The 25,687-nt window shown below is 44.4% G+C and overlaps 1 protein-coding gene and 1 pseudogene across 12 annotated transcripts in view; both read left to right on the top strand.

The window, feature by feature from the left end:
• Positions 1-11,534, top strand: part of LOC104677008 (actin, cytoplasmic 1-like) — a 72,613-nt gene extending 61,079 nt beyond the window's left edge. For 5 of the 11 annotated variants that reach the window (XM_030916741.1, XM_030916735.1, XM_030916744.1 and 2 more), the window contains 5 exons: positions 6,324-7,784; positions 8,947-9,116; positions 9,675-9,748; positions 10,361-10,405; positions 11,390-11,534. The gene's annotated coding sequence lies outside the window, so the exon portion shown is untranslated. Of the gene's footprint in view, positions 1-5,970; positions 6,142-6,323; positions 7,785-8,946; positions 9,117-9,674; positions 9,749-10,360; positions 10,406-11,389 lie in introns of those variants that run through there. The other 6 variants (XR_004053227.1, XM_030916736.1, XM_030916738.1 and 3 more) reach the window with 6 other exon arrangements.
• Positions 11,535-12,274: 740 nt separating this feature from the next.
• On the top strand, positions 12,275-23,397 carry LOC104677694 (annotated as a pseudogene). The gene is made up of 5 exons (XR_004053228.1): positions 12,275-12,734; positions 14,302-14,426; positions 15,165-15,232; positions 21,098-21,272; positions 22,046-23,397. The product of XR_004053228.1 is annotated as a putative inactive fatty acyl-CoA reductase 2-like protein (transcript).
• Positions 23,398-25,687: the final 2,290 nt, after the last annotated feature.

The raw sequence follows: 25,687 nt of genomic DNA, 5'->3' as shown, positions 1-25,687 counted from the left end.
GGGTGGGGTTGGAGGGAAAAAGGGGTGGGTAGGGTGGTGAGGAGTAAGCTGGCCGTAGGGTGGTGGGAGGGTGGGGGTAGTAGGAAGGAGGAGTAGCCTGCTGCAGAGGCAGAGGCTCGTGCAAAACCTCTACTAGGACAGTGCACCTGTGGCTTTGCAGGGTGTAGCCCCACGGCTGCTCTCATGGGCTGGGCTGATGTTGAGTGCCAGTAGCTTTTCCATACTGAAGGTGCGAGCTGTTGGTGGGGCTATAAATCTGGGGTTTGGAGGATGATGGCCTCCTGCATAGGGGTTCCAAGCCCATGTTTTTCTTCTGCACTGCCATAGTACAGGTTTTCCAAGAGGCTCTGCCTCTGCCTCAGGCTTCTGCCTGGAAACAGTAGGGGGTGGAGGTGGGTTGGGGAGCGGATCCTTCACCAGTGATTAAGCACCATCTTCTTGATGCTGACCTTGTGACAGTGAGTTCTCATGAACTTCCTCATAGTGTTAAGCCACTGGTTGGATGGAGCATGAGACTAGAGGCTTGGGAGCCTCTGTATAGATTTTGGAGGATGTATGGAAATGTCTGGGTGTCCAGGCAAAAGCCTTCCAAAAAGGCAGACCCTCATAAGAAACCTCTACCAGGGCAGTGCAGAAGGAAAATACGGAGTTGGAGCCCCCACACTGGAGGCCACCATCATGCAGACCCCAGATTCATAGACCCCGCAACAGCTTGTACGGTCCGTGGGTAAAAGCTACAGACACTCAACACCAGCCCAGCCCATGAAGGCAGCCCTGGGGTGTAAACCCTGCAAAGCCACAGGTGCAGAGCTGCCCGAGGCCTTGGGAGCCCAGCCCTTACCTCCGTGTGCCCTGGATGTGGGACAAGGTTTCAAAAAGGATAATGTTGGAGTTGTAGGATTGAATGACTGGCCTTCTGGGTTTGGAGTTTCAGGGACGTGTAAGTCCTTTCTGTGTTTTGTTCTTACTGGCACAAGTATTCCTTTTGGCTGGGAATGCTTACCCATTGCCTGTATAAGCATTGTACCTTGGAAGTAGTTAACTTGCTTTATATTTCAGAGGTTCATGAGTCTAAGGGTCTGCAGCCTTGTGTTGGATGAGACTTTAAGCTTTGAACATTTGTATAAATGATGAAATGATATAAGACTTTGGGGGATTGTAGGGAAGGTATCATTGTAGTTGGCAATGTGAGAAGGACATGAGATTTGGGCCAAGGACAGAATAATAAAATTTAGCTCTGTGTCCCTACCAAAAGTCATGTGGAATTGTAATGGGGAATGTTAAAGGTGGGGCCTGGTGGAAGATGATTTAATCATGGTGGAGAGTGGGGGTTGGAAGGTGGGGGATAGGGAGAATGGGGGGATTATGTTGGGGGTGAGGGGTGAAAAATGATGGTGGCAGGTGGATCCTTCACAAATGATTAAACACAATCTCCTTATTTGAGTCCTTGTGATAATGAGTTCTCTTCATGATTTTGGAGCTGTGAGACTGAATGGATACTGGCCTCTTGGGTTTTGGACTTGCATTGGGCCTGTGGTCCCATCTGTGTTATTTTGCTGGGAAATTTCTTCCCGTTGGATTGAGAAAGCTTACCCAATGGTTGTACCATCTTGTATCTTGAAGAAAAGAATGCCTTTTTAAATTCAGGGACTCATAGGCAAATAAGACTGTAGGCTTGTCTCAGATGAGACATTGCACTTTTTACATTTGAGTTAATGCTGGAATGAGTTAAGACTTTTGGCAACTTTTGAAAAGGTATGATTGTATTTTGCTCTGTGAGGACATGAGATTCGGAGGGGTCGGGGTCAGAATAATATGGACTGGCTGTGTTTCTCTACAAAATCTCATGTGAATTGTAGTCCTGAATGTTGGAGATGGGGCCTGGTGGTAGGTGATTTAATCGTGGATGGAACGGGGTTGGGGTTGGAAGGAAAAAATGTGGGTAGTGTCAGTAGGAGTGGGTTGTCAGTAGGGTGGTGAAAGGATGGTGGGTATAGGAAGGGGGAGTAGCCTGCTGCAGAGGCACAGCCTCATGGAAAATCTCTACTAGGGCAGTGCTGGCTTTGCAGGCTTTAGCCCCCATGGCTGCTCTCATGGGCTGAGCTGGTGTTGAATGCCTGTAGCTTTTCCATACTGAGGGTGCAGGCTGTTAGTGGGCTTATGAGTCTGGGGTCCGGAAGATGGTGGCCTCCTGTGTGGGGGCTCCAAGCCCATATTTTCCTTCCGCACTGCCATAGTAGAAGTTTCCCAAGAGGCTCTGCCTCTGCAGGAGGCTTCTGCCTGGAAACAGTAGGCAGTGGTGTGTGTGGTGGATCCTTCACCAATGGTTAATCTTCTTGGTGCTGATCTCCTGATAGTGAGTTCTCATGTGATCCGGTTGTATAACGGGCTGTGGCACCTCTTTCCTCTCTCTGTCTTGCTCCTGCTTCTGCCATATGAAACACTTCATTGCTGCTTGGCCTTCTGGTGTGGTTAAGAGGGTCCTGATCAGCGTGCACCTGCTCAGTGGACCTAGTCAGTTGGGACTTGGTCAGTGAGGCTTATTTAGTGGCAGCGTGGTCAGCAGGGGTCTGCTTAGAGAGGGTCTCAGGGGGATCTAGTGGTGGGGGTTTTGGTGAGTGGGGACGTATTGGCAGCCAGTTGTTTGGTGTCTGGTCAGTGCAAACCTGGGCTGTGGGGCTTGACCAGTGGAGACCTGGTTAGCTGGGGCTTAGTGGTAGCCTGGTCAGCATGGGCTGGGTCACTTGTGAGCAGGTCAAGGGGTGCTATTCAGTGGAGGACTGGTCACATGGGACCTAGTCAGCAGGGCCTGGTGGGTGTGTCCTCATCAGTGAGGCCCTTGCCAGTGGGGCCCTGGTCAGGGCAACCTGGTCAGTGGAATCTAATCGGAGGGGGCCTGGTCAGAGAGGACTTGGTCAGTGGTGACTTTTGTAGCACTGGTCTACGGGGTGACCTGGTCATCAGGGACCTGAGCAGTCGGTGCCTGTTCCATGGGGCCTACTTATTAGGGTCCCAATCAGGGGCATCTGGTCACCTCAGGCCTGGTTAGGAGGGGCCTGATCAGTGGCAGCCTGTTCCCTGGAGGCCTGGTCAGTGGGGCCTCATCTGTGGGGTCAGGCAGTGGGATCATGATCGGTGGAACCTGATAAGTGAGGCCTTGTCAGTAATGACCTAGTCAGTGAGAACTTGTTAGTAAGGACCTCGTCAGTGAGGCCTTGTCAATAAGGACCTTGTCAGTGAGACCTGGTCAGTAAGGACCTGGTCAGTGAAGCCTGGTCAGTGAGGCCTTGTCAGGGAGGCCTTGTCAGTAAGGACCTGGTCAGTGAGGCCTGGTCAGTGAGGCCTTGTCAGGGAGGCCTTGTCAATAAGGACCTGGTCAGTGAGGACTTGTCAGTAAGGACCTGGTCAGTGAGTCCTTATCAGGGAGGCCTTGTCAGTAAGGTCCTGGTCAGTGAGGCCTGGTCAGTGAGAACCTGGTCAGTGAGGCCTTGTCAGTAAGGACCTGGTCAGTGAGGCCTGGTCAGTAAGGACCTTGTCAGTGAGGCCTTGTCAGTAAGGTCCTGGTCAGTGAGGCCTTGTCAATAAGGACCTGGTCCATGAGGCCTAGTCAGTGAGGTCCTGGTCAGTGGAGTCCTGGCCATTGTGTGCCTGGTAGCGGGGGCATGATTAGTGGGGCCTGGTGATGGGAGGTCTAATCAGTGAGGGTGTGGTCAGGGAAGACCTGATGTGTGGAGTCTGGTCAGCAGGAACCTGGTCAGTGGGGACTGCTGAGCACTGCTTGGAGAAGCCAGGTGTATTGTGCGTTATCGAGGGCCCTGTGGACCAGCTGGGATGGCCCAGTGGTGCCCAACGGCCCAGTCAAAAGTGGACAAAGCAGGTGTGTGGATGGACCTGGGAGATCTTGCTCAGAGATTCTGACAGGACAAAGGTAAAGAAAGGGCCAGAGTGGCCGGAGAGATGGTCACAGTCTATGGGCTGCACAGGATGGAGGAAGCCAGAGAACAGGCAGTGTGGGCAGCTGGGGTGCAGGGAGAGGCAGGTGCATGCTGGGAGGTCAGATCCTGTGAGGGCTGTGAGGGGTCAAGTGAGGTGGGCTCCAGGTACACCCTCAGTGCAGTGGGTGGGTCTCACCCCAGGCTCCCTGAACCCCAGCCAGGTGATATGGTCACTCCCTCCGGGACTGCTCTCAGGCCCCGGCTACCCATCCTGGGCAGTGCTGTCTCATGTCAGGACTGTCAGGACTGGACTTTCTCAGATCCTGTAGAGGGCACAGCCTCCAGCCTAGGAGGGGCGGCCTCATGGTGCAGCCTGAGCTCTCCATGGGCCTGGAGCATCCCCTGCCAGCCTTGTGCTCCCTCTTCTCCCAGATCCCACTTTTCCAGTGTCAGCCAGCAGGGAGGCCCCATCCTCCCTTCCCTATGTGTCTCCTGGGCTGAAACTTGTGGCAGATTGGGTCAGGGATGGGCTTCCCTCAGGCCCATTTGGGGAGGGGACTGTCTCCCAGCCTGGTGCAGGTCCTCAGCTCCACCTTGGTTGCCTTAGAGTGAGATGGATCAGTCAGTGCCCTGAAGGTGAAGATAAGAGACTGTCCCTGCTGTTGGGAGGCTGGTCTAGGGATGGAGGACTTAACAGGTCCTTCCAGTCTATCAGGCCTGGGCAGCACTGTCTTGTCTTAGGACTCAGAAAGGCCAGTCCTGAGATGAGGCAGTGCTGCCCAGGGCGGGTGGCTGGGACCTGACAGCAGTCCCCCAGGGAGTGACCACATCACACATCCAGGGTCCGGGAAGCCTGGCCTGAGACATGCCCAGTGCACTGAAAGTGCACCTGGAGCCCACTCCACCTGATGCCTCCACAGCCCTCACAGGGTCCGACCTCCCAGCATGTTCTTGCCTCTCCCTACACCACAGCTGCCCACCTTGCCTGTTCCCTGAGTTCCTCCATCCTGTCCAGCAGGATGGGATGGACAGGGGGACAGCCTGTGTGCACATTTCGTGGCAAGTGGGAGTGACACACCATCTCTGGGAGGCACCATGGTTCCTGCCAAATCTGACCCCAGGACTCTGTCCTTGAGGTGGTTTTACCAAACCCCAAACCCAGAACTGCGGTTGTGGCTCAGGGGTCAGCACCTGCTAGTGCCAGGACACTACTGGGAGGCTGGGACCTGACCAAAGCCCATGGTGTCTCTGACCTGAGGACAGGGTGTCTTGGGACTATAAGGCCAGGCCACCAATGGCCATTTCCAGGAATCCTGGCAGCTCAGCATACTTTATCGCCTGTCATCTGAGAGCAAACGTGTAAAATCGGATGCACAGAAAAATGACTCAAAGTGCTTACTGACTACAAGAAATCTAGGAGCAGCAAGAAGGTAATGGGGAAAGGGAGGGACCTCCATGACCAGTGTCTGCAGAGCCAGGGGTACAGGCACCCAGTGCTGTGGCCTGGCACCAGCTGCCTCTCAGAGGGTGGGTGGCACACTGTCCTTACCCAGAGGACAGCAGGCTGGTCACCAGCTTTTCTACCTGTCCCGGTAAGCATCACATTGCTGGAGGAGAATTTCATCCCAGAGCTTGGACCATCCCTAGCTCAGGGGCTAGGGGTTGTCTCTTGGTGACGTAAATGAAAAAACACGGTCCAGATCAGAGTTCCTGATGTTGAACACTCATCCATTCTTTGAATCATGGGAGGGGAGGCCTGGTACTAGGTGGACCTAACCTCTTTGAGGAACCACAGAGCCCAAGGCTGGAAACCTCCAGAATCCTCCACCCCCGATCCTCCCTGGGGACCCTGTGGCCTGTCTCACCGAGCTCTCTCCCCGGGGACCCCTGTGGCCTGTCTCACCAAGCTCTCTCCCCGGGGACCCCTGTGGCCTGTCTCACTGAGCACTCTTCCATCCGTAGATGTCTCGGCTGCTCTGTGAGGGAGTTCCCTTTCAGGTGTGGGGCTGGGCATGGTCACTCTTGCTGGATGTCTAGATGGTGGAAACCAAGGGCCTAGGGAAATACCAGGTACAGCCTTTCCATGCTCATCCAGCGCAGGACAAACAGGCCAGGCAGTGTCAGGAGCCCAGGTCTCCAGCTGGAGGGAATGTCAATCCTGCAGTGGGAACGGGCCCATTGTACATCCTAGGCACAGACACCACAGGTAAGCTGGGCTTGGTACCTACCCCTCCCCGGATTCAGAAAGAAGCCAAACAAGGAGCTTTGTGCAGAATGAAGCCTCCTTCCTTCCAGAAGCACTGCTGACTGGTGGTTGCCATTTGTGGCAGTGAGCCTTTTCTTTATTCTGAGGTTGGGCTGGTTTCTCCTCTTGGCCCTGACCTACAGATTATAAAGGAGAACAGCAAGAGGTCCCCAGGAAACATCCACAGATGGCATTGGAAATAAGTCACCTTCTGAGAAGCATGTCATGTTCTAGGAAGGCTAAGGCATCAAGTAAGGCCTATGGGGTTGGAGGATCCCTGGGCAGGTGGGGCAATCCACAGCCTTGGAGTCTTCCCATGGGAATCGGGAGGTCCTGAGGCAGAGGCAGTGGTTCCACAGGAGGAGTTACAGAGCCACCAAGGGCTTTCCTGGCCCAGGGAGCAGTCAACACCATGGACTGAACACCTGCTGGGCTCAAAGTCCTGGTCCAGACTGGGGCATGTGGGGCCAGGAGGGAACTTGGAGTGGGAGACAGAGAGACAAGTGTGCTCAAAGGGCACCTGTTTCTGGAAGTAGTGTGGTCCAGAGATTTTGCCTGGGAAGGACTTCCAGGGTTTCGTATGTGTTGTGGAGCTGCTTCCTCTCCCCAGCCTCACCCTGCAGGAATGCCAGTGAATATGTTGCCGCCATCTTGGAGCTCAGTGCCCTCATAGTGTAACGGCACCAGCAGATCTGCTTGTGCACGGACTTCCTGTACTACCTCATTCCTGAGGAGCAATGCTTCTGCAGGGCCTCTGACTTGGTGCACAAGTTCAGACACCATCATCCTGGAGCAGTACCGCACCCTCACTAGCCAGGGTGTTGATGACTTCCTTGAGGCCAAGCCCACGTTCAAGGCTTCGGAGTTCATTGATGCACTTGTGCTGAGCAAGGCAGACTTCTCCGGGATCTTAATTCAGGAGGTAGAATGGAGCTTGAGATCAAGCATCTGATGAAAGAACTTGCACTTGATCTGGAGGGCTCTGGGGAGCCATGGAAGGTGCTGAATAAAGGAGTGACAGTCAGATTCGTTTTAGAGATGACTGTAGAAGGCTGCCTAGGAGTGAACAAGAGCCAGGAGACCAGGGAGGGAGCTTGTGGGACAGGTCTGGAGATGGCAAGGGAGGGATCCTGCTTGGATGAAAGGTCTTCAGGCACTGTCTCATGTTACACTCAGGTGCCCTCAGAGCTAGTATGTTGAGTCTTACCTCCAGGATGAAAATGGGAAGGAGTTGTCAGATGAGGACATAGAAATGGAGGCTGGCATATTCATGAGTGCCGGTGGTGGTCCCGGTGTGGGACTACTGTGGGAACAGGGGTCTTTCCATTCAGGGATGTGGTGGATGGACCCTACGTCACTCCATTCTGCCCTTCCTTTCCCTCCTCCCATTCTCCTAAAAGCCTCAGTGCATGGGCGCTGTTCATCCTCTGATGCTGAAGCAGCCAAGAGTCACAAGCCTGCCTGGCTGTCTCTTAGGATATGACAGCAGAGCCAGTGGCCTCTACTGGATCCTGTACAACTTCACAAAACACCCAGACACCAGGAGTGCTGCCAGCACGTGGTGCAACAGTTCTGAGGGACCACAGTCCTGAAGACATTGAATGGTGGGTGCAGGGCCTCATGGCCTGTTCCCCAGCCCCTCTCATTGGCTCTGGTCCAGGTGGTGAAGGGGGATTCACCTGCCTCAGCCTCCTGAATAGCTGGGATTACGGGCACACACCACCATGCCCAGCTAATTTTTGTATTTTTAGTAGAGACGGGGTTTCACCACGTTGGCTAGAATGATCTCAATCTCCTGACCTCGTGATCTGCCTGCCGTGGCCTCCCAAAGTGCTGGGATTACAGGTGTGAGCCACCATGCCCGGCTGGTTCTGACATTTTTAAGAAAGTTTAGGCTGATGCTATGGTAACTCAGTTATTCATGATACATGTCATCTTGTAAGTAGGAGTATTCAATATTCATGATTTTGAAGCTGTTTCAGAGTGCTATAATCACCCTACTTGACAGACTTCAGAATTCGTTGAAAATCTCTGGAAATAATTAGCAAGTTATTATCATAGGCTCTAAACAGACCTTCAAAATGCATTACAAAGTATTGGTAAAACAGATTGTCAGTCTGCCAAAAGTAGTCACTTTGATTTGATTTGCCTTGAATGAAATTTTTAAAATGTAAAGCTAAAGTCTTCAAGATCGCTGCACTGGGTTTCTATGGGACAACACTGAACAGGGCTGCCACTGAAACACCTTGGATGAGAGCCTCAAACTCCCTGAACACAGCAGCCAGCACACTACTGGGAGAATGACTGGGACTCAAAAATGTGTGCAATGAATGTACTTATGAGCTTGTTGGAGAGGAAGTAAAGAGGTTGTATGTAATTACCTCAAATTAGTACCACTACAGAGTAATCAGTACTGGTAAAGTAAAAGTAGCGCTAAAGTAGTACTAATAAAGTAGTACTAATAGCCCTACACTAGTAGTAGTAATAAAGTGGCATTGCTGTTGATTCTATCCGTCTATCTACCTACCTGTCTGGATGGGAGGGCACAGGATTTGACTGATAAGATTGGGCTTAGCAGTGAAAAGAGCTCATGCATGCTTTGAGCAGGTATGCACTCAAACTTGGTATCATGTGACTGTTCTGAATTCCAGAAGCATGGCTAAAGGGTGGAAGTTTTGTTTGACTGTGTCTCACATTTTCCTTTTGGTCTATTGTCTAACACATGTTGCTAGAATTCTTTTTACTCTGACCACCTTTTATGTGCAGACAACGCCGTTATTGATGAGATCACACCCAAGCAGATCGGAAATTGGCCCAATACTTAAACCTACACCAAGGCCTTGGGAGAAATGGTGGTGCAGCAGGAAAGCAGGAACCTAACCATCGCCATCATAAGGCCCTCCATTGTGGGAGCAACGTGGCATAAGCCTTTCCCAGTAAGCCCACTTACCTGGATTCTGTGTTTTGCTTTCAAACTAAGGTTTTTCTAGCCCAATTATTTTCTGATATCTTTCTTCTTCTTCTCAGGATTTATAGCTAAGTGCGACCAATCAAATATGAACCCATTATACTAGGGCAAAATCCCACTTTGGGATCATGAGGCTCTTCTGGCAGTTACCCTATCTTAGAGTTGGATGGAGATCTTAAATTAGCTTCTAACTACTCTAGTCTCAAAATTCCCATGGGTGATGTTTTTATATCTTGGCTTTCCCACTATAGCTTAAACAGACCAGAATGTTCTTGATGGCCAACTTGGTAGTATTGCAACTAACTGCCAGGGTAAACAAGAGTCACAAAGCTCACAGAAGGATCTCAGTTTGGGAATAGTAATTTTTTTTTTTTTAACCTCAGTATACTGCTGTGTCCTTCTGAAAGTACTTTGAATTATACTGTCTTCTTCAAAGCAAGTCTGTGAATCTTTGGGGGCAGATAAATTCCAGCTCCACCACTTACTGGCAATGCAACATTTTTGAGTTGTTCTTTCCATAAAACAGGACAGATACTACTTTGGAGAGTTGGTTTAATGAGACAATGTATGAGGAGAGGAGTGCTCAGACTCTACTAAAAGGTGGGTCCCTTCTAAAAAGGCTCAATTAATATTAGTCCCTTCATCTTCTCCTCCCATATCTCTCGTCTCCCATTATACACATTTCAACTTTTATACTGTAAGGTAAAGAGACATAATAAGGTCAGCTGAATGGCTTGGGGCTTAGGAAACAAACTCAAAAAGACATTTCCCTCTAACTACTCCTAAGCATAATCTTTCCTGTAACATCTTTAAGCAAGTCAGCACACATTACTGCCAATCATGTTTTCAACGTTCTCCTAAAGAGGCTAAAATCAGGACGAGGTGGAGAAGTATGGTTGGTGAATTGTTTAGCAGATCATGATGTAAGGACAAGATCCACTGTAGCCCTTAAGATGTCATAAAACACCGCAAAACCATTCGTGGCTCCTGCTATGAACAGCAATCCTGGCCAAATTTTAATTATTGGACAAAGTGCAGAAAATAGCCAATGCTTTGCCATTGATCTTTGGGATCTTAATAATACTGAATTAGATAGTTCTATTAGCTGGGGTCTCAGTGCCCTTGTTTGAAATTTATTGAGATTAGACTGCAGATGTTCCAAGATAACAATTTTCTAAAATGTGTAACCAATGGAAATCTTCTTTCTTTTAGGGTTGGGTTGATAATCTAAATGGACCTAGCCGACTCATTATTGTGGTATGTATAGGGATGAAGAAATAACTCTGAAATGTAGTGGAGGAATAGTAACACAATTCTTAGTGCTGGCTTAGTTTCATTGATCCAAAAACGTAAATGCTACTTTACTATCAATTGAAGCATATTATTTCAACTATTCTGGTTATAATATGAAGGCAGGATGAAATTATTTTTATTCTTTTAGAATTTTTTATCAGGAAAACAGGTAAAGTGTTATCAATTACTATTTAAGAGTTCTATTTTGAAAAGTCTTTGAGAATTAAGGATTTAAAAAAAAAAAAACAAAAAACTTTTTTAAACTTAAAAATAAAACCAGCAAAAGTGTTATAAAAATGAAGCAAGTAGCCCAAAAAATGCCCACCTGCCACTCTATGTACACTAACGCAATATTTGTCACAGTTTTGCACAATATTATAAAAAATATCACAGACAGTACAAATTAAGGCCCTTATTTCTCATAGGACATCAAGCCTTATGACCTGGTGGGGTGGGAGGGAAGATGCCACTTAATTATTGCACCATTTTGAGAAACAGAACTCGCCAAGGCGAATAGTGGTCTTTTCCCACCTGGCCTTCAGTCACTGATGGGGGCTGGGGCGGTGGCGTCCTCTTCAGACCCTCCATAGCCACACTGTGCCCTGCCCTCTTCTCTGGGTGCAATAAATACCAGTCACAGTTTGGGAGGGGGCCGTGCGCAGGTGGGCGGGGGCGTCTGGGCTGCATGTGCAGGGCTCCTGTACAGGGCAAGGTGGGCGGAGCGCGAGAAAGCGTGGTGGCACCAGTGGCCCTGAAATGGCCAGTGGCCCCTGTGCTTGGGGTGGTGGAGCCATAGCTTGTCTGAGTGAGCAGCTTCCAGCTGCATCCATCCCAGTGGCAGTGGTCGGGCTTGTCACTTGTGTGCTGCGCAGATGTGCCTTCAGGTGAGATTTCTTGCTGTGGGGCTTGCTCTAGCCGCACAGGCATACATGGTGGTGCCTTTCCCAGGCCAGGAGCGGCCGCTACTCTTGGGCTTGGCCTCCAGCAGCTCCAGTGGGGACGCCGGCGCCACCACGAGGAGACCGCGGACGACTGGAAGTGCCAGGTCTAGGCCCAGGGCTGTGGCGGCAGCGCTGAAGCTACCGAAGACGGGCGGGGGCGGGGCGGGGTTGGGGAGCTGGGAGAGGGGTCGCCTCATGAAGGCTGGGTTGGGTGTCCTAAGCCAGGGCCACGGAAGGGCAGCGGGCAGGAGGGGCGCGGGCCAGTAGGGGCTGAGGGGCGGGTGTCGGGGGCGGCGGGCGGGGGGACCCGGAACTTCGCATGCATGAAGCCGCCGGCCCAGGGCGCCCTCGTGTTTGAGGCCGCGAGGTCCACGGGTTAACGCGGGTGCGCCGCCCTAGCCGCCGCTGTCCGCTTCAGGGGGCTGGGCCTTGACCAGGCGGCCCGGCAGCGCCAGTTGAAAGCGGTTTAACAGGAAGGGCGCCGTGGCTCAGGCCTGTAATCCCAGCACTTTGGGAGGCCGAGGCGGGCGGATCACGGGGTCGGGAGATCGAGACCATCCTGGCTAACGCGGTGAAACCGTAAACACACACACAAATTAGCCGGGCGCGGTGGCGGGCGCGTGTAGCCTGTAGTCCCAGCTGCTCGGGAGGCTGAGGCAGGAGAATGGCGTGAACCCAGGAGGCGGAGCTTGCAGTGAGCCGAGATCGCGCCACTGCACTCCAGCCTGGGCGACAGAGCGAGACTCCATCTCAGAAGGAAAAAAAAGAAAAAAAAAAAAAAAGACTAGGTTGACCTGTCTCTACTAAAAATACAAAAGAAAAGTTAGCTGGGCATAGTGGCACGTGCCTGTAGTCCCAGCTACTTGGGAGGCTATGGCAGGAGAATCTCTTGAGCCCTGGAGGTGGAGATTGCAGTGAGCCGAGATCGCGCCAGTGCACTCCAGCCTGGCGACAGAGCAAGGTTCCATCAAAAAAAGAAAGAAAGAAAGAAAGAAACCGGCTGAGCAGCGCGGGCCATCCGGCAGCCGCGGGTCCAGCTCCGGTCGCAGCAGCTGGGACCCACACCAGGCCATTCGCTGGGCCGCCATAGGGCAGCTGCGTGCAGTGTTTGGGTAGTAGGATGCAGACAGCGGGGTCGCGGGGGCTTCGGGGTGTCCTCTGCCCCAGGCCGTCCAGCCCTGTGGACCTAATGAAGTCCGGCACGCCACGTGTTGAGGTAGTGGTGGGTGACCCTCGGCGCGAGGTCAGCGCTCCTGCAGGCGGCGCTCACGGTACGGGCTGGCGAAAGTGGAGACGGACCGCAGGATGGATTCACTTGGCCACTGGGCCGGGAGCTGGGAAGAGAGACACCGGTGAGTGGCTGCCCGGTCGGGCTGGTCGGGACGCGGGCAGGCGAGCATGGTTCTGCCAAGGATTTTGCTTTGTTTATCACAAGATGGGGGTATTTCCTCCTTTCTGCAGTTAATAATTGCATGAATTAGTGCAGTGAATTGAGGATGCAGTAAAAATAATATCTTCAACTACCAATATTGGAGCAAATTTTTCAAATACAAATATCAGTGAATATAGGAAAGGACTTTTTTTATTATTACTATACTTTAAGTTCTAGGGTACATGTGCACAACATGCAGGTTTGTTACATGGGTACACATGTGCCAGCAACACCTTTTCAATAATGTCTTACAAGGAGAAACGTGGCTCCTCTAGGTAAACAGCTCTCAGTGCGCACCTCCCTGAAGTCCAGATGGATCTGGTAGAGCTGTGGGGTTCACAGCTCACACTGAGACATTTAGGGCCTAAATGCCACTTTACTTTTTTGTACAATGAGTAGGAAATCAGTGATCTAAATGAGTTTAAATCTTATTAGGGATTCGAACTGCGCTTAAGACTCTGTCTCTATTCCTCCCAGAGCTAGGTTCAACATGAATTAAAATACAAATATGAGACAATGAATTATGATAGTGACAAAGACCTTCCTTTGAACTTCAGATTTTTCCAGCAGCCCCTTTCTTTCTGTTTCCCACCTGCCTTCAACTCTTTCTCCTAAAAAAGTTCAGTTGGGGTGAATGTTTGGTGACTTAGAACATCATTATTTTAACATGATCCCAAAGCGGTTTTCATTATATGCAAAGCTGCGTATTTATTTACATTTTAAAAAAATGTTCTAAATTGGTTTCTTATGTCCAAAAGAAGGGGACCTAGTTATAAGAAAATAGAATTGAGTAAGGTAAGAAAGTGCTATTCATTTCAAATCAAAGTGGGAAACATGCAAAGCAGAATCAACTTCATAAACTTAACAAATTATTAACATAAATAATTCGCAACTCCTGTATCTATATAACGTCAGTGATCTGTGAGGTGAACTGAGATTCTGAATAAAAAGTAAATAATAAGGCCATTTTTCTGAGCCAAAAAAGTTTTTGTCTTATTAATTGTGGAATTTCACCAATTAATTTTTTTTCAAATAAAACTTCTTAAACTTTTAGTGCCTACTATTGCTTGTGGGTTAATAAACCCTAGCAGAAAACAAAATCATCAAGGAAATGGTAAACATTAATGGGAAATTTGTATAACCTTAATTCTTAACGTGTCTTATTAATTAATTTTAAAAATGTGAAGGTATATTCTTGGTGTTTGGTAATTAACTAAGTTTATTAACCTCTCACAAATATGAGGAATTTTATTCCCTAAAGGAACGTGAGGAACACTAGTAGTTCAAGAAAATGCTGAAGGTGCGCTTGGCTGGGAAGCTAGGATAGGCTGATGAAGTCAGACTTAGTGTAGGAACCTGGTAAGCGATGGATCGATGTTAGCTGTCTTCACTTATTGCACTAGTATAATCAGTTTGATGATACATATTTTAGCCCCAGTTGTTACTTAAGACCTGGTTTCATATTTTATGTTCTTTTTCCTGTGCAGGCTGGGAAAGGGTTTCTTCTGGCCATAAAAGCTACTCCAGTGGCTGTGGGAGACTAAATTCCAATTCCATTGGATACAGCCATCAATCTCCGGCTAGCTGTAGGATGGTGTGCTGCAGTTCACAGGTGTGGATGCTCAAGTGGGCTTTCAAAGATTTCATGAGGGGGAGGGTTCATCTATTAGGCACATTTTCCAAATATAGGCATTTCATTGTACAAAACACCAAATGTGAGAGGGTGTTCATTTCAATATTTTATAGAGTTCCTAATATGCCATCATATATACATTGAGTTGTTTTCAAAATACAGTTTAGTACTTGGCTACTCATAAAGTAATAAAACATTTAAATCAACCATAAAATTCTTGATAATCAAAAGGCTTTTCTTTCTATTGGTAGTTTAACATTCAGCTTTCTTTTTTAGGGCAAAGGAGATAGAAGTGGATGAAATGAGAGAATATTTTTTTTAATTGAACTCTGGTTAATGCCAAAAGTGTTCAATCACTATGTGTGGGGAAGTTTCCTGGTACAAAGGAAAAAAAAAAACAGGTTGTTCATACATTTGGCTGCGTTAATAAGTGGTAAACAGAATTAAATTTTTCTTACGTGAACTCACACATATGTGCTTCATAATATATCACTCCTATTTAACACATGTCTTTCACACACGCACCCCCCAACACACACCCTTTTGCTAGTCTTCTTCCAGTTTGCTTATTAACCCAAAGAAAGAAAAAAATACGGAAGCCTTCTTGCATAGGTTGCCTTAATCAGATGAATTATGGAATCAACTCTATCTCCCTCATTTTTCTTTCATTAGTTTTCCATTCTGTTGTATTTATTTAATTTTTATTTTATTTTCCAGACCTAAGTCAATGTTAGTCTACCACTGTACATCTGGTAACCTCAATCCCTGCAGTTGGGGCAAAATGGGTAAGTACTTTAGCCATGTATCTGCATAATTACTAGTGTCTGATACAGAGAAAAAATAGACAAAGTGTGTCATGGAGCTTAGAGCCTACATGGGGAGAAAGACAAAAAGTAAATAAAGAGACAAAATAATGAGAAATTGTAAATCTGTGGTAGTTAACTAGACGGTACTGTGGTTACCAAGGAAAGGAGTCACTGGGAACTCATACATGATTGTAAGCAGTAGGGGGTCCATTGGCTATAAAGATTTTAAAAAACAATGATGAAATAAAGCAAAAGTTGGCAGTTATAAAGAATCTCAGTGATAAAATGCTGAAATACTCCGCCCTGCTGGGGCAGTGGGTCCTATACACACCCCTTCCCTTCTTGATACATCACTGAGAATGCAACGTGATCAATGACCAATGAGATGTAGAAAGTCGAATGGTCTTATTCCTTCCTTATTGAGTCTGTAATACTGATCATTAATTTATGCAATTTGCCTCTCTTGGGTGTGCATTAACTACTCTACTAGTGATTTGTAAAAGTGAATAGGAATCACTATGGGAGAATAAAAGCAACATCCAGATCCCTTAGACCCTGGGACCAAGGTCTTGGGTGATGCTGAGGAAACTATATTTTTAATAAGCATCTAGATGATTCTTGATGCTTGGGGAAATGCTCTTTGAGAAACCCTGTACTATACAAATGATTAATTTGTCTGAATGTAAGGGATTTAATCTGTTCAATGTACAAAAACCATGGAAATCAATTTGAGTACAACTTAAACATCTAATGATGGTAGAAGATAAAAATAGGGAATTTTGCTGTTCTGTAGGATTTCTTAGTACCTGCTAACACACCCCTTCTGTCCCTGTTACATAGATGACACTAGCTCTTCATATTCCAATGGTAAGCCATGGTACCACACTGAGAGTTCTATTGCAAGGCAGCTGGACACCGTGGCTCATTTATATATTGTGGCTTTGAATTGAAAAATAATTTTCCAGGAATGAAAAATACCTGGCATGCATGTTTCCTCTACCTCTCTCACACCTATAGCAAACATTGTAGGCTGATATGACATTGGTTATCCCTGTGCCAAGCCTCTGTTCTGGATTCTCTTCTAACACAGCGTTTCTGGAAGCTATTACTAATTAATTTGATGTTGCATTCAAATTAAACTCATTTGTGTTTCCTATCAGGGACTCTTAGGAGGGATAAAAATGCTTCCTACTAGGAGCAGTAGGCATGTTAACAGGAGGCTGAGCATATATAGTCTCAGGTGATATTACAAGGAGTGATAGATAGCTGGGTGGGTGAACATGGGCTATCTCGCCATAGAATTGTCTCCTTTAGTGTCCCTTAAGAAGAGTTTTTAATCTCCTGCATATAGGTCTTAAGCATCTTTTATCAGATTTTTACCTAGGGCCTAGGTAACTGATGCTTTTTTTCTTTTTTTACTAATTTAAATGTCTTTTGTAAAAATATATTTTCTAATTGTTTGTGGATGATGTCAAATGCAATTGATTTTTGTATATTGACCTTGTATTCAGCTATCTTGCTAAACTTATTGCTAGAAATTGTATAAAATTTCCTCTTGATTTCCTATGTAGACAGTTACTAAATCTGCAAAAATACCAGTATTATCCCCATTTTTTCAAGCCTTAGGTCTTTATTTTTCTTGTTGATGGCGCCATCTCGGCTCAATGCAAGCTCTGCCTCCTGGGTTCATTCACGCCATTCTCCTGCCTCAGCCTCTGAGTAGCTGGGACTACAGGCATCCGCCACCACACCTGACTAATTTTTTGTATTTTTAGTAGAGACAGGGTTTCACCATGTTAGCCAGGATGGTCTCGATCTCCTGATCTCATGATCCACCTGCCGTGGCCTCTCAAAGTGCTGGGATTACAGGCATGAGCCACCACGCTCAGTCTTCTTGTTGAACTTCTACTATAATGGTGAATACAAATGGCTATAGTGCGTATTGTTGTCTTGCTGCTAATTTTAAGCAGAAGACTTCAAATATTAAACTCTCCTGACATTTTTAGGATAAACCCAACTTGGTCATGCCGTGTTATCTTTTTTTTATATGTTGTTTAATTCAGTTTGCTAATCATATAGTTCCCTTGTTTTTTCTATTCTCTGAAAGTGCTTGTGTAATAGTGGAGTAATCTGTTCCTCAAAAACTTGGGAAAAGCACCTTTAAATTATCTGGATTTATAATTTTTTGTGAGAAGATTTTTTATTGCTTCAGTGTCTTTAATAGTTAAAGAATTTTGCAGGCTTCATTTTCTGCTGGAATCGGTTTTAGTTATATTTGTCTCTTTTTCTAAGATTTTGTCTGTTTTAAAATGTATTTACATTGTTTTCATATTATATTAATATTTTTGTCCTAAACTGTATCTGTAATTATGCTTCTGTTTTAATTCATAATATTTGTGTGTCTTATCTTTTCTTAGCTAGTCTCTAAAGGGTCTATTTTATTTCTTTTTTTCAAAGGACCAACTTCTTCTGGCTTTATTGACTTCTCTTCTCTTCTCTTCTCTTCTCTTCTCTTCTCTTCTCTTCTCTTCTCGTCTCGTCTCGTCTCGTCTCGTCTCGTCTCTTTTTTGATGGAGTCTCACTCTTGTTGCCCAGGCTGGAGTACAATGGCATGATCTTGGCTCACCACAACCTCTGCCTCCCAGGTTCAAGCAGTTCGTCTGCCTCAACCTCCTGAGTAGAGTAGCTGGGATTACAGACATGCACCACCATGCCCGGCTAATTTTGTATTTTTAGTAGAGATGGGGTTTCTCCATGTTGGTCAGGCTGGTCTCGAACTCCCGACCTCAGGTGATCCACCCACCTCAGCCTCCAAAAGTGCTGGGATTACAGGCATGAGCCACTGAGTCCAGCCTATTGACTCTTTATTATGCTGCTGTGTTTTCTGTTGCGTAGATGTATTGCCTTATCTCTTTTTTCCCCTTCCTCCTGTTTTCTTTGATTATGTTTTTCTTCTCTTTAACTTAGAAATATAACCCACAATTATTCGGCTTGTCTAATACATGCATTCGTGGCTTGTATTTCCCTCAAATGCCACTTTGGCTGTATCCCACACATTTTGTTGTATAATGTTTATGTTATCATTACTCTCTAATCCTTAAACAGTTTTCATTTGAATTTCTTCTTTGACCTATGAGGATGTAGGGTGCGGTTTTCCATTGCCAAATTACATTTTCTACAGGTGCATGAGTTTCTACTTGTCCCTCACATCAGAAAAATGGTAGCTTCATGGTTAAAAGTCTTGGGCTTTGGGACCTGATAGATTTGGATTCAAATCCTAGCTCATTCACTCACTCCTGTATTCATTAAATAGGCATTATTCTTGGTGCTGAGGATGTATCACTAAACAGAAATCCGTGCTCAAATAGCTGTTATATGCTACAATGGTCCCACCATTCAGTAGACTCCATTGCTTATTAGTTGTATCAGTTTGAAAAAGCCTCTCAGTTTCTCCCTGTATATCCATTTTCTTATCTGCGAGTGACAATAATAATTATTATATTCTAGGGAGCTCTTGGGAGAATGTAGGGAGATAAACTGCTTCGTACAGTGGTTAGAACAGTGAACATTTTAGTAAACGCCTGCTATCACCATATGGACAGCTTTCTCAGAAAGCCTTTCCTAACCCAGCCCTACCCCTCCCCTTCCTGGCACCCAGACAGAGCTAGATGCTTCTTTTGTATTCCTCCAGAGCGTATTGTACTGGCCTCTAGCAGAATACTCAAGCAAAGTATTGTAATCATGAATTGTCCACATCTCCCACCAGATTGCCAATTCTTTAAAGACCAGGAATATGTCATATGTAATTTTTTTACCTCAGCATCTACCACAGTGCCTGGCAAGTGTTAAATGCTACATAAATATATTTGAAATGACTAAAGGAAGGATTGACATAGATTTAGGAAAGGAAAGTAATTGTATGTTGCTGAGATATTTATTCATTCATTTAGTCAAAAAATGTTTATTAGTCACTGAGTCAGCCACTCTTTAAGGTACTGTATAGGTTCAAACAATGCAGACAAAATTTCATTCTGGTACTTAAATCTTAGAAAGGAGAAATATACATCAGATATGGTTGAGTGCAGAAAAATAAAAGAGATTAAAGAAGTAAATAGTGTTGTGGGAAGGCTGCTATTTGATATGTGATGGCCAAAGAAAGTCTCTCCGATAAGGTGTCTTCTTAGTAGAGACCTGAAATAAATGAGAGGGCAAATCAGAAGGACATGTGGATGAAATATCCCAAGTTGAAGAAACAGTAAGTGCTAAAGTTCTTTAATCATATTCAAGGACAGCAAGGAGGCCAGTATGGCTGCAGCAGAAGCACTGAGAGGGAGAGCGGTAAGAGATGAAGTCAGAGTGGTGGGCAGAGAGAGAGGATGCAGAGAGTGCAAAGCCTTGCAGACCATGGCTTTGCCTCTAAATGAGAAGACATTCCATTGAAGGGCTCTGAATGGAGAAGTTCCTATAATATACTCTGAGTTACATTTTACAAGAATCACTCTGGCGGCTACATGGAGGTCCACCTGGGGATCCAGGGGTAGTGGCAGAGACCACTTCGGACAGTATTGCAACATTCCAGGCTACAGTAGTGGTTTTGATCAGAGAGAGAGCAGGTGGAAATTATGATTCTGGGTATTTTTCAAACAGAGAGCTGATAGATTTTGTTCAATTGTGTGTGGGTTGTTAAAGAAAGAGAAGAATCAAGGATAACCCCAAAGTTTTTGGCTGAACTACTAAACAAATTGAATCACCATTTGGTCAGAGGTAGAAGCCTGGTGAAACAGCAAGTTTGTGTACGTATTGGGAAGGGGGTGGTTAGCAGTGGGTGTATCAGGAGGCCCATTTTAGAGCCGTTAAATGTGAATGTCTATTACACCTCCAGTTGGAAATGTTGAACAAGTATATGGATATACAGATCAGAATGTCAGTGTGGAGATCAGAATCTCTTATGCTATCAACCTGTACATAACTTTTTTATTTACCACCATCTTTTTAAAGTATAAATCCCTATGGACCAGATGATTCTTGAGAATCTTCTCTGAAGAGGAGCTATATTTTTCAGATAGATTTTTAGCTGGCATTTTTAAAGTAGGGCAATAATCATATTACTGTAATAACTGACATCATAATTGAATAATGAGCTTAGGCATATGCTTTGCAACAACCTACATACCTTAAATAAAACTGAATTCAAATGAGTATCTTTTCGAAAGAACTACTGAATTCACAAATGTACGTAAAAAGTTCTTAATTAAGTTTACTCTAAGTAATAATATAAAAAGAAAAACACTATTATGAATAAAACCCTGGATACCAGAGTGGACGACTGAGTCTGACATATTCCCAGAGAAATATTGAAAGTAAACTAACACAAGAAAATATTGCCTTTAGAATTTTTTAGTTAAACTTTTAATAAAGATTGAAATAAAATGTTAAGAAACTTTCTAAATTGTTCTGAAAGTAATGGTCCAGCCAGGGAAATAAAGTTTCTAGCCTCTGCCTTGGGGCTTTCAGAATAGATTAGATAACCTTAGAATTAAATGCAGATTTATGTTTTTTCTGAACAGTACCCCCTTATATTGACTACATGCGTTTCCCCAGGAATTTGTTTTAGAGTAGATGTTTCAAATAAAGGATCCAATTCTTAACCCATTCACATTGTTTCATTTTGCAGATAACCACTTGCCTAGCATAAAAATCTTTATATTGTTCTCAGAAATTGATTCTTGACTCTACACAGCAAATCCTTTGTCTTTATTGCTGTGACCCATTACAAATACCTTCCACTATGATGGTTTATATTCTCCTATTCTCCTCTAGCGCTCTCTCTCTTTTTTTCCCCAGGATTCCAGGTCTCGCCAACCTTTGAAATTCCAATTACATTTGAGAGAGCTTTTAGGAGGCCATACGCTGATTTCACCACCAGCAACTTCACAACCCAGTACTGGAATGCCATCAGCCACCAGGCCCCTGCCATCATCTATGACTTCTATCTGTGGCTCACTGGAAGGAAACTCAGGTGAGAAGCTGAGTCAATGGCTTTGAGAGTGTCACTGCATATGGGAGATTAAGGCCCCAAAGTCTTTAGTGCTTCCTTCAGCCAAGGATTAAAGGAGACGACTGAATCTGACCCATATATACAGATTGAACACACCTACTCTGAAAATCCAAAATCTGAAATTCTCCAAAATCCAAAATGTTCTGAGTGCTGACATGACACCACAAGGGGAAAATTCCACACATCTTACCTCATGTGATGGGTCACAGTCAAAACACATTCAAAACTTAGTTTCATGCATAAAAGCATTTAAAATATTGTATAAAGATTACCTTCAGGTTATGTGTATATGGCTAAGTGTGTATGAAACATAAATGAATTTTGTGTTTAGACGCGGGTCCCATTCCCAAGATATCTCATTATATATAAGCAAATATTCCAAAATCTGAAAACAGTCGAAACCCAAAACACTTCTGACCCAAGCATTTCAGATAAAGGATACTCAGCCTGTGTAAGTTTTGAACAAACAAAGCAGTCATAGTGAGAAGCCACAAAAGCCTCCTACATTAAAAATGCTCCAGCATAATAAAGGAAGGTAAATGTAAAAGAGCTTGCCTGATGAATTCAGCAAGTGATCATTCACCCAAAAAGAAAAGCAACTGAGGCTCTGTGACTAGGGTTTTTCAAATAGGTATATCATCTTAAATATACAATAATGATGGCAACCTCACTTACTGGGAGCTTACTCATGGGGCTAAGGAGGATGCATGATGATCCCATTTTTGTTGTCGAAGCTACTGAAGGAAGATATCCTCATCAACCCAATTTTACAAATGGAGAAATAGAAGCTAAGGGAAGAATCTGAAGTAGTCTCAAAGGAAGTGACAGGAAGGATGTGGAGAAAGCAGAGTGTCAAAGTCAGTATTCAGGACCAGATTTACTGCCACCTAGAGATGAATGAAGACATTAGAGGGAACACAGTGTGCTGATGCTACGTCAGCCGTCACCACCTAGCTGTGTGACATATGACATAGTCTTTCTCTGTCTCACTTGAATAATAATATGTGTCGGAGGAGACATTATTGTAATTGCCTAAAGCAATTCTTGGGATCAAGAATCAGAAGCATGAACAGTATTGCCCTCTGTGTTAGCCCCTTTATGAGGGAGGGAGTCGTCTTCAGCATGTTGAATTGTCATCTTTATTAGCAGTGCAAATGACTAAAACTTAGCCAATGTAGAGTTTATCCAAATTTTTTCAGACCTCATTTGGAGCTCATAACTCAGTTCTTGAGCAAAGGGAGAAGAAAACATTGTGATTGTGGGGAAAATGTTTGTATGGGACTTATTAAGTAAAGATAGGAAAAGAAGAACACCCAAATATTATAGGCAGAAATGCTAAAGGTTTTAAAATGTATCAGGATTGGAAGAAGGCCTGGATAAAGAAAAAAGTTCAGTCAGGAAAGAGAAACACGAAGGAAGAGACACAATAAAAGTCATTATGTATTCTGTGAGAAGTCAGACAGTAAGATTTGTGGGAAATGGGTTGGTTTGTTGTATGGTATGTATTTTAGCAATAATCTTTATGGCAGAGAAAGCTAAAATCCTTTAGCTTGTGTGAATGATCACTTGCTGAATTCCTCAAGGTAGGCATGGTGAAGGAGGGTGTAGAGGAGACACAGGTACAATGAACTGACCTAGATATAAAGCCTTACTATACACTCAGCTAGAAATAGTGATTCTGAGGATACACTATGACATGATTATGTCATTATGTGTATGGTAGTGATGGGGATGATAGAAGGAAGAACTGATGGCATATTTTCACTCCCCCTCAAAATCAGTTAAATATTGGGACACTAACCATCCAGGTCTAGAAGAGTCACATGCCATAGCCATGGTATTGCGCATCATTCATCTTGCTTTCTTTGAGAATAAGAAGATCAGTAAATAGTCCAGAAGTGGCAAGCTTTGTCCAGGCCTGTGTGTGAACCCAGTGTTTTGTTTAGAAATAGAAAAAGTAAGTTCATTGCTATAGCATAACACAAAATTTGCTTAAGTGGTGGTCAGAAAATCCTTGAATGCTGCTTAATGTGACAAGGTTGGTAAAATCCTTTGTGCAACACTCTTACTCCCTGAATGTTTTGCTGTGCCAGGGCCTGTGCATGCCAGACAAGGCCAAGCCAGCTCAAAGAACAACCAGCCACCTCTGCCACCTGCCACCTCTGCAAACTCCCACTTCCGGCTGGCAGGATTTGTTTTGCATCCTTTGAAGAGTCAAGGAGGCACCAGGGCATAAGTCTACTCACTTATATCTGTTTGTCTGGAATGTAACCCATGTTTGTTTGTACAATAAATTGATCTTGAATGAAAACTGAGTGGTCATTGTCATTGATCTTTGAACCCAGATTAACCTTTTGGTCATGCCTAGTCTAAGAGAAAGGAGATATTCTCATCAATAAATACAGAGCCCAGCTATGTCAGTGAAGATCTCAAGTGCACAGATAGTAGTATAGGGAAGAGTCAGAGGCCAAAAAGACAGGGATGGCAGACATTGAACAGAGGAGAGTGTGGTGTTTGCCTTTGCATCAACTGAGATTATGGAATGACACCTGAGGCTTGGGGACAGCACCTGCAAGATACCAATAAAGTGTTCTAAGAACATCTGTGAAGTGAGAAAATTTGAATTACTGTTGTTCTTGTGGTTATGATTGTATTTATGGTTGTTACTTCATTCATATTAATCACCTATGTGCCCAAGTGTAATCATGGAGTTAGATTTTTCCCAGATTTTTTTATTAGACTCAAGAATTCCCATAGACAAAGGCAATATCACTATCCTATTTATACATTTCTTCTCTCAGTTCTGCAGAGGCAAAATGTAGAGTCCAATATTTTAGATAAGTTATGCAATAAGGGCTGGTTTGGATTATCTAACTGGTACATGAGGCCCAGTGTGATAGTTTACTCCAGAGGAAATTGGCACCTGTATATAATTGTAGTTAAGTTGATCCCTTGATATCAGAAAAGTTTCTGCTATGCAGTCCTTTTTGGTGATTTCTTAATATATATCCTCATTTTAGACAGTACCAGTGGCCATAGATGTACTTGGCAGCAGAATATTACAGATGGTAAACCTTGAGTCTATGTTTTAGTAGCAAGAGCCTTTGGAGTCTTGTGCTTCCCTTGTAGACATCTTCTTAACATCTACATTCTATCTTTTGTCTACTGTTGTTACTGCTACTAGTTCCATATAAATTCTAATTTTCATTTGGGATATACATTTTTGTTATTTGTAAGCTCCCCCTTTTTCATTTTTTCACCCCATTTTCAGACTGTTCTAAAATCAGAAAGGAAATTCTCCTCCATGAGCATGTATATATTTTTGGCTCTTGGAACTTGAGATGATGCAAGTAAGTATAAGCACCTTTTCCAGATAAGGCATGTGAAGTGATTTACATTTCATAATATGATCATTTCTGATTGACCTTATGTATTATGACCAGCCATAGAGATGGCTGTAAAGAATTAACAACATCAAACAACGTGAAGTTGTTCATTGCATGTGTATCAGAACATTGCCGAGATAAAGCCAGATGGAGTCATTAATTTCACCAGCTAGTTATTTCCTTGCTGCAGTACCAAAGATTGTCATTTTTGAATTAAAGCCTCTGGTTTTTCTGACTCATCTTTCATTGTTGATCATGGCAAGTGAATAATTAATGAATGTATATGTTTAGGTTATGAGGAATTTAAAACACAGCCTAAGAATTGTAATGTTGATTGCTTTTAAATGTTGTAATGGTTTTGAGTCTGCTAATGATTCCTTAATTACATACTTGCTTTTCTTAGAAAATCAACTCCTTTCATTATTAGTGATTAATTTTCTCTTAAATAGTTAACTTCATATTTTAATAAATCACTATGCCTGGGATTCCATTAGATATTTGAAAAGATTAAGTTAGTTTTTTTACCCAGGTAACATATACAATGGCTCAAGATTTGTGTTGTTTGATCTCACAATTTAAAAAAATACACATTAAGCACCATGGAAATCCCAACAACTTCGGCAAGAAAGAGTATTTGTTAGTTTCTTTGCTTGATAAATATGTGGACTAAATTAAATGGAATATCTTAATTCAGGTTTTGCTTCATGAGACTGATTAAGTGAACGTAGGCCTAGTGCTTTGAAAATTGGCCTGTTGTAGAAGATTGATATTCTGATAGCCTAAAGAAAAACCATTTCTTATAAAATATATATATTTTGGAAAATGTGATATTTCTCAGAAAACTGCTGAAATGAATTATTTATCTTTCCATCTTTATCTTTAATTCTATTACTTTCAAAGATCTAAAGCTTTCACTTGAAAATTAGGCTTTTGGAAAAAAAGACATTGAAACTAGTATTAAATTATATTTCATTGAGGTAATGAATATGA

Source organism: Rhinopithecus roxellana, chromosome 14 (assembly GCF_007565055.1).
Source record: "Rhinopithecus roxellana isolate Shanxi Qingling chromosome 14, ASM756505v1, whole genome shotgun sequence".
NCBI classification, from domain to species: Eukaryota; Metazoa; Chordata; class Mammalia; order Primates; family Cercopithecidae; genus Rhinopithecus; species Rhinopithecus roxellana.
The sequence above is the reverse complement of the archived record's forward strand: the minus strand, read 5'-3'. Positions and strand labels throughout refer to the sequence as shown.